The following is an 8,510-nucleotide window of genomic DNA, read 5'->3' as shown; positions in this document are numbered from 1 at the left end:
AAAGTCCCTTGAGCAGTGAAAGATGCTTCTTGTACCTTCTGCATCTCCCATTTCTTTGTTCCTGCTGCGTTTCTTCCATGGCACTTGCAAAACCCTTGATGTGGAGAAGGAGGGGTTGAAAAATCAGAGGGAGGGAGGGAGAGAAAAATACTTGAATGTTCAGGTTTGGCTAACAGTTTGGAAGGTGCTCGTATTTTACTGAAAATTCACTTATTTTAAATGGGTAGCATTTGCATCTGAGTTAAAAACTAACTAGGTCTATGATGCAGAGAGGTCCTATGGTTCCATGGCTGGTTCAAAGCTGAAAAGCAATATATTCTCCCTTTTATAAATTGTTTATTACTATTTTAATCCTAAAACAGGGTAGAAAGTCTTACAAAGTCACCCAGTTGTAACAAATGTCTGCTCCTGACAAAACAAAAGGGTTGTTTACGTGACAGTGATAATTTCCCTGTCCCGGAGGCAGTTCCTCTTGTTTTACATCCCACACAGCTCATGGCCGAGGGCTTTAAGGGCCCTTTTGGCAGAGCCCCAGCTGAAAGCGAGCTCTGGGGCATCCTTTACCCCAAAGATCTGTGTGACTTTACTGTGCTGCCACACAAGTGCTCAGCAGCTGCAGCCCCAATTCCGGTCCCTCCAGTTTAGGAGCTTGACTATAATGAAGTGAAAGATGCTTTTCATCAGGGCTATTATATCTTGGCTGATCAAAGTGCAAATCCGCTGCAGCCAGGAGTTAAAAAGCGCCCGGTTCGGAGGGGCTGGGGAGGGTGGGGGAACAAACAGGGAAAGGCAGCACATGGAGAGCAATGGAACGATCGCCAAATTTAACAGCACCCTCTCCCGGCTCTTGGCAGAATAACGCGGTACTGGGCTTGGAGGAAGAGTCCTGCGAAAGGCGAGGGACTTGGCGACCCTTCTGCCAGCAGTGAGTGCAGCTAAGCTGAAGGACTGTGCCGAAGTGCCAGGGTGGCTCTGTTTGACACTAAGGGCAGCTGGCGTTGCTCCCATCGAAACCTGAGGGCATCACCCTGCGGAAGAAAACCGGTCAGAACGGCTTTGAAAGCTGGCACTGCAGGGCACACAAGGCTCCCGAGCTACAAAACTGCCGAGAGGGGCCAAAGATTGTCCCTTCCCCCACGGCCCCGGCTGCGCTCATTGAATGACCCCAGGCAGAGCTGTGCGAGGGGAGCGGTGCCCGGCATGCTGAGTGCCGCGGCTCTCACACTGCTTTCTGCCGCACAGACCTCTTGCCTCGGCTTTGCCAGGGGTGACCAACCTAAAAATCCGCACCGTTACCTGCCTGCATCCCCGCGTTACTCTCGGGCTCTGTAAATCCTGTTTCACTTCACAGAAAAATCCGCAAACCAGCAAGAAAGGTTGGCTGAGAAAAGCAGTGCAGGGCAGGGGGAGCGTTACCCCCTGCTCTTTGTTTGCTTTGCCATCTACATTTCAAGCGGAATCTGGCAGTTTGTTTCCGCACCAGAGCACGGCTGCAGCAGCCTCTCAGTGCATGTTTCCCCAAAGGAATCCCAGGATTGTCTGTGAGCTGTGCTGCCTGGCCAGACCCCTCATCCCGGGGGACATCGTGGTGGTCAGCGGGGCTTCGACGGGATGATGTGCCAGGCTGCAGTTCAGCTGGCAGGAGCTGAGCTAAAGCTGTCAGCAAATGTGGTTTTCATCAGGCCTATCTGAGCTGCCCGTGGGATATGGCTGCTTGTGAGCATTTGATTAGATAGATTTCGAGTGTTTTTCCATGTCATGAGTAAGAGGAGGTGGGAACTTGGAATATTTGAACAAGTTATGCTAACAATCCCAGCACCAAAGCTCTCCCAGAATTACAAAAAGCATACTAACTTGGAGGCAAGTTAAAAACATTCAGATTCTTTTTCCAAGTTACAGTAGGGAAACAGCTGAACATAAATTTTTCTCAGTTCCTGTTCTGTATTTACTGATTTCACAGTTTTTCCACAGTTTGAATGCTAGGTTTAGACATTCTTTCACATCCACAGCACACACGACATAAACACGTCCTTTTTGCATGCCTGAAGTGCCACAGAGATGGATCTGACGGTGAAGAGTGTAGAGGACAAGCTTGATGCCCCTTAGTCTACAAAGAGATACCAAATGATGTGAAACCCCAAAACCTGAAGGACAAAAGGTAACACTGCTACAGCTTTCACTGAGACTGAGAAGCTCAGACCATGGTGAAATCCCAGGGGCAGAGTTTGGGTGCCAATCACTCCCTGAATGAATGGGAAAGCCACCTCTGGTGCTTTTCTTGCAGTGTTCAGTCAGCCACTGTTAAAAACTATCCTTAACATCCTGACCAGGCTTCTTGGAAAATCCCCAGGCCTAGAGGAGACCTCTTGGACACTACAATTACCATCTACCACATAATGAAGATAATTGGGCTCACAGAACATCTCCGACTGCTGCTCACTCCACCTCTTAGACACCACTTCTCCTTGAGGAAGTATGGAATTACCAGGGCTTTTTCAGAGCAAAGCTTTCATCCTGAAGCCAGCAGACTGCGAGCTGGGTGTTTTATCCTTTCATCCCTTTTCCCCACCCACTTCCTTTTCTGCTGTAGAGAAATGAGTGAACTCTTTGTGATCTCTGCTTTCCGAAGGTTCCCTCGCCCAAGCTGCTCCGCAGATTATCACTGGCATCCCAGCTACCAGATGGCTGGGAGAGACAGCAGTGCTGCAGGGAATTAAGTCAATTATTCCCATTTCAGGATTGGTCCTGTTCACTGCGTTATGTAGCTTTTTAAGCATTTTCCATCCACTCAGACGAATATTTGTGTATCATTTACGGAACAGGAACGAGATCTCTCTCTGAACCAAAATTTCCAGCCTCAGGGCTGCTTGTTATTTTTGGAGTCGCCATTAGGCCTCGGGCAAAGGCTTAAGGGAAATCCCATCCTCTGTAGTTGGGCCAATATCACTGTAAACTTAAAGATGGACTGTCTTTTTCTGAGCTCAAGATTAGGCAACGGCCCAGCCTCTTGCTGAGCCAGTAGCAGCAGTCAGAAAAAACACTGAGTGTGGCAATTCTTTTGGTAAGCGTCTGTGTTTGTTATTTTGACTCTTTGCTCTGGTTTGCTAAAAATTCCCTTTCATGTGCAAGTGTGGAATGTTCTTCTGTGACAGGAGAGCTGCCAAAACCTGAATCAGTCTTTTTTTGTTTCTTCTTCTTTCATTTTTGCCCCCACTTCAGAAGAGACGCTTCAAGTTAGAAAAAAAGAGAACTGGGAAGTGCTGAGGCTTTCCAGGGCTCAGCACTTTCAAAGAGGGATGCCCAAGGACACCACTGACCCCCACTGGATGTGGGTGGAAAGGGAAAGCTGCACAGCTGAGTGCTACCAAGAGTAGCCCCTGTTCAAGGTAATGGTGCTAAGGGTCAGCTGTCCTTGTGTGCATAACTGAAATCCCAACTAAGCTCTCAAACTGGGTAGGAAGAGAGGGCGGAAAATCAGTCTATATACCAAAATAGTATATTTTGGTGTGCTAAATAAAAATTGAGATAGCCTTGGCAGTGACCAAAATGACACAGATGAAGAAGAGCATTAGTCTGCATTCAGGGTAATTCCAGTTTTGTCCCATGTGAAATGACTGGTGGGACCAAGTGTGGTAGGGGAGGGGAATTTCAAGCTACACCTTGAAAACCATTATTCACCTCACTGCTCTTTCTTAATTTGCCTGTGGGTGAGTTCAGCTGGGAACTAAGGTCTCCAAAATCATGAGATGTGTGTGTCCTGACAATTTTAATTTCACTGGTGTGGCAGCAATCTTGTATTAAGCAGCATTTTGCTTCAAGGCACATCTTGCTTCATCAGGTTGGAAGATTTATTGGCATCTGGACTACAGCAGAGTGAAGCACCTGCTTCCCAGAGGATGTGCAGACATCACACCCACCCTTTCGTTGCTCTTTGTGGTCTTCACGCTGCTCCTTCAGCCTTCCATTTTGTGCAGGTATAACCCACACCAGGATTATTCCTTTTTTCCTCCCCTTGATGTTCTCCTTTAAAGATTGTAAGTACAGTGGGCAGGGGTGGTTGTACCTCTGAAGGGCTGATGGATCACAAGCCCCCCTAAACACCTTATAAAATCACCAATTTTCAACACAGGAAAAAAGACAGTGATGGGAAAGAAAAGTAATTGTTACCAGGCTCAAAAAAGGCAAAATCACAGCTCATAGTATGGTGACCACCACTGGTTTCCTTTGAAAAGCATGTTAACTTGTTACAACATGTAAGTTGTTCCATAAAGTGTTCCATGATTATTTTTTTCCCTAGCACTTGGATGTATTACACAGTTCTGGTGCACCTCTGCAGTAGCCAGCAGTGTGGATTTTGGTAGCCATCCTCAGGCTTGCAAAACAGGCACAGGGCAACGTGGGGCACTAACAGGGGCACGTAGGAGAAAGTTGGTGGGAGGATGGGTCAGACCCATTGCCTTGAGAATATAGCTGCTTTAAAAGCAAAACCATTTTTTGATTTTAGTTTCTGCCAGTGAGACTGGAAACCAAGGTTTCAGTTTATTCCTGATGTAGATGGAGCTATGGCAAAAGTACATCTGCCATGGCTCATCTAGGGGTGCTTTGCAAACACATGTTCCACCAAGGTTCCAACCCCATTTATTTCTACAGATACCAGCATTAATTTAAAAGTGATTTGGTCAGGTCACAGCTTTTGTATCTGCTGCAGGTTCATTAAATTAACACCACTAATAGACTGGCTTTTTGGGGACCTGTCTTAGATGCCTGTTTGAACTGACAGAAACCAGAGATACAATCTCCACAATGAAATTAATGCTGGGAATTTCAGGGGCTTAATCAGCACCTAAAACTGCTGCTGGGGCCAGAGGTAACATTTTTCTAAATGCTCTCCTCACCCTGCTGCAGGATGGAGCTCTGGTGTCCTCATGGACATGGACCTGTTGGAGTCCAGGGGAGGCTACGAAGATGCTCAGAGGGCTGGGGCACCTCTGCTGTGAGGGAAGGCTGAGAGAATTGGGGTTATTAGTCGAGAACAGAAACCTCTGGGGAGACTTTAGAGCCCCTTCCAGCACCTAAAGGGGCTGGAAAGAGACTTTGGACAGGGCATGTAGTGACAGGGTAAGGGGCGATGGCTTCAAACAGAGAGAGAGCAGGGTTAGACTGGATATTTGGCAGAACTTCTTTCCTGTGAGGGTGAGGAGGCCCTGGCAGAGATGATCAGATGATCAGAACACCCAGCACTCACTGCACGGGGACAAGGGCAGAATATCGACCTGTTGTCATGGTGTGACTCATGGGTCAATACTCACCTCTCTTTGCTTTTCACACCAGCAACTTCTGCAGGCACCTCCACACTGAGGTGGAGAGTTAATGCTGAGCTCATGTGCTGTCAACTTCTTTGCCATCATTTCCACAGGTGCAGAAATTGGTCAGCTGTGGTTAAGGTGTGCTAGACACAGGGGTTGTGAGAGCAGCAGAAACCAGGGTGGGGAGGCAGTTTGTGCAAGAAGAGAGGAAACAAGAAGCAGAGCCTGCAGGGAAGATGGAGAAGGCGATGGAAACTGAGCTGATGAGTTTGTATCCAGACTTGATACCAAGCACAGTGTGCAAGCGACAGGGAAACCAAGCAAATGCCACCAAGACGAAAAGCAGATAGAGAATCAGAACACCTGCGAGCAGGGGAGACATGAAATCACCTGTGTTTGGGGGGATTATTATGAATGTCCCCAAATGAGAAGAAGTTACCCCAGATGAACATGCAGGGATCCCAGGAGGGGTTCTGTACCTTCCCATTCCTTTGGCTCTGTGTTGCTGACAGCAGTTGGTGGCAGCTGATGAACCTGAGGACTCTTCACTGCTCTCATGCTTTTGCAGCTCAGTTTGTCCCCAACAAGCACCACCTGATGAGGGCAGAGGGACAGAAAAGTGGTGCTCCTGAGCCTGTGGAGGAACTGAATGAGCCTGGGGAGGCCCCTTGCTGACACTGTGCTTCAGTGTGGTTCATCTGCACAGCTTGCAGCTCAGCACAGCTCAGGCACTGAACACAGACAAAACGAGTGTATCTGGTGGAGCAAATGGGACCAGATCTGTGCCTGTGACAAGCAGTCACCTCATGTATGATGTTAAACTTGACTTTTGCCATATTTTCCCTGTACCCTGGACTTTACTCAGCTGGGGATTTGCTAATGCCTTCCTGTGCTTTAGAAGCTGCTGTGGGATGAAGGTGGGTAGATGAGGCACTTTGGTCCCGTGGAATAAGCACTTTGGCTGAATGTGTCTGAAACACCTGGCAGTGTCAGCACTGTCGTTAAGTGTCCCTCTTTAGTTTCCAGAATTAATCCCTCATAGAGGGAGGAGGCTGCTTTCACACCTTACAGAGTATTATTCTTGGAGATGTGCCACGTTGTAAATGTGCTACAAAACTGCCACGGGGCTCAACAGGTCCAGGTGTCTTCGTTCTTAGCACAGAGCAGCTGCAGGCAGAGACAAGGACATCCCATGCTGAACATCTCATGCTCTCCCAGAGGGAACAGCACGTTCTGTGTGCTCTCAGTTGCTCAGCCAGGAAGCTCAGAAACCTGTGTTCAAAAACAGGAAAAGAAACAAAGAAAGAAAAGCCCCGAGAGCCTTGCTCTAGGGAGAGCAGTGGCAAACCTCACAGCTTCACAGCTGCTTCATTCTGTGACACAAAGGGTCACGCCTGTCTGCTCCACTCGGGATGCTCACGTGGGAAAGTTTGTGCAGAAGGGTAGGGGAGTATAAATCAGAGTATTCATCACAAACACACACAGCATCGCTCCCAAATTAGCTTCACATGTACCGAGGCATGTGGGTCTTCTCCTCTTTTAGTTCTGCTCTTAGGTCACCCTTCCCCTCCCAGGAGTTGCATTTTTTATTGTTTTTCCATCTCTTATTTAACATCCACTTCTAATATTCTTCTTCCTGATCTCTAAGCATCTCTAATCCCTTTCCTGTACTCCAATCTGTAATCAATTTAAAAAAGAATCAGAAGCACTGAGAGAGATGTAAGTGTAATTGTGGCTCGACCCAGTCAGTGAATGTTTGCTTGAGATTTAAAGCTGGTGATTATGATTGAAATCTAACTATCTGGGCCATGAGCCTCTGGTGGAAATCCAATAGTAAAGATGCCATGTGAGGCAAGCATTTGACATCTGCAAATGGGTGCCATCTGTTTCTTCTTTTAAGAGTATTAACCATCTAAGAAAGGAAAAGAGATGCATGAAACTTGGTCTGAGGTCAAAAGAGTGTGAGTGAGATCAGGGTTTTGGCTGCAAACTAAAATGGGGTATAGATTCACCCCCCCACACACACACACTGCTCTTTTTTGCAAGTGGAAAAGAGATAATTGCAATAGACACACAGTACATACCTCCAGATTTGGGGGAAGTCAGGGTGCAGAGGCAGTGATACAGCCCAGGCTTCTTTTTAGAGGCAGAACAAGTCCTTTTTCTAAATGAGGAAGTGAGTAACTTCAGAAGGTAAAATTTTGACTCAGCTTTTTGCAATTCTACTTCTGCTCCCACCCTTAGGCACTCATGTCTGGGCCAGGAACTGCTCATGCCTTCCCTTTTCATGGCACACTTCGCCCCCGTGGTCAGTAGTGATGGAGCTGGTGTGTGTTCACCTCTCACCCCTCCCACCTCCTGGCACTGCTTCAAACCCCAGGAGCTTCAGCACTGCTTGGCTTCCCTGCAATCCCACCTGGCTCTGGCCTGCCAGGGATTTGGGACTGACTTCTCTGTCTCTGTTTTTAAGTGTTATAAACCAGCAGTTTTCACAGTTTGAAAAAATTCCTTATAATTTAAAAGCTCTACAACATGTAATGCCAGAGTGCTCTTGGTCCAGGGCTGATGGCTGAAGGGAAGCACTTGGAGGCACCAATGTGGCAGCTCAGAGAGGTTTTGCTGAGCTCTGGGCAGTGGCAGCAGGGCTGTTGCTGGTCCCCTGGCAGGCTCTGGAATGTTTATAGTACAGAGCAGTTCACTGTAGCAGTGTCATCCCTTTAACAGCACGTAAGAAGAGATTTGCTGTGCAATTAATTTGCTTTTGTTGTGAATGTTTCCTCTCATTTGCTTATGCTCCCAGTCTTACACGAGAGCATCTTTCTGCATTTTGATGCAGACTGTGCACATCTCCAGTGCCTTATCTGACACGAGGAGTGGTATCATAATGTGACTCTCCATTAAAAAAAATAAAGTTATTTTTAAAAGAACGAAAGGTATGTAAGGGGAGTAACTAGTGAAGCCTACCCACTGCTGAGAGTCATGTTTCTTTTCACTAGAGGTTGAAAGGATAATATAAAGTTTCATATTAAACAGGAGAGCTTTGCTGAAGAGAGTTGCCTTGGCCACCCTGTGTGCAGTAACCATTTGGTACAAGAAGGAACACAGGATTACAGAAGGACAAACTCCATGAACCCCAGTTTCAGACCGTGGGAGTAGAATCAGAACCTCCCATTAAAACAGGAACATGGGGCTTTTTTTTGCAGC

General features: G+C 47.3%; 1 long non-coding RNA gene across 1 annotated transcript; it reads right to left on the bottom strand.

Moving 5' to 3' along the window:
• Positions 1-1,757: 1,757 nt before the first annotated feature.
• On the bottom strand, positions 1,758-5,894 carry LOC108494516. The gene is made up of 3 exons (XR_001873876.1): positions 5,786-5,894; positions 5,310-5,669; positions 1,758-2,107 (listed from the first exon to the last, which is right to left on the bottom strand). It is a non-coding gene; the product is annotated as an uncharacterized LOC108494516 (long non-coding RNA).
• Between the last annotated feature and the right edge of the window lie 2,616 nt (positions 5,895-8,510).

Source organism: Lepidothrix coronata, unplaced genomic scaffold (assembly GCF_001604755.1).
Source record: "Lepidothrix coronata isolate B3197 unplaced genomic scaffold, Lepidothrix_coronata-1.0 Scaffold25, whole genome shotgun sequence".
Lineage (NCBI taxonomy): Eukaryota > Metazoa > Chordata > Aves > Passeriformes > Pipridae > Lepidothrix > Lepidothrix coronata.
This window is presented reverse-complemented; position numbering and strand designations above follow the sequence as displayed.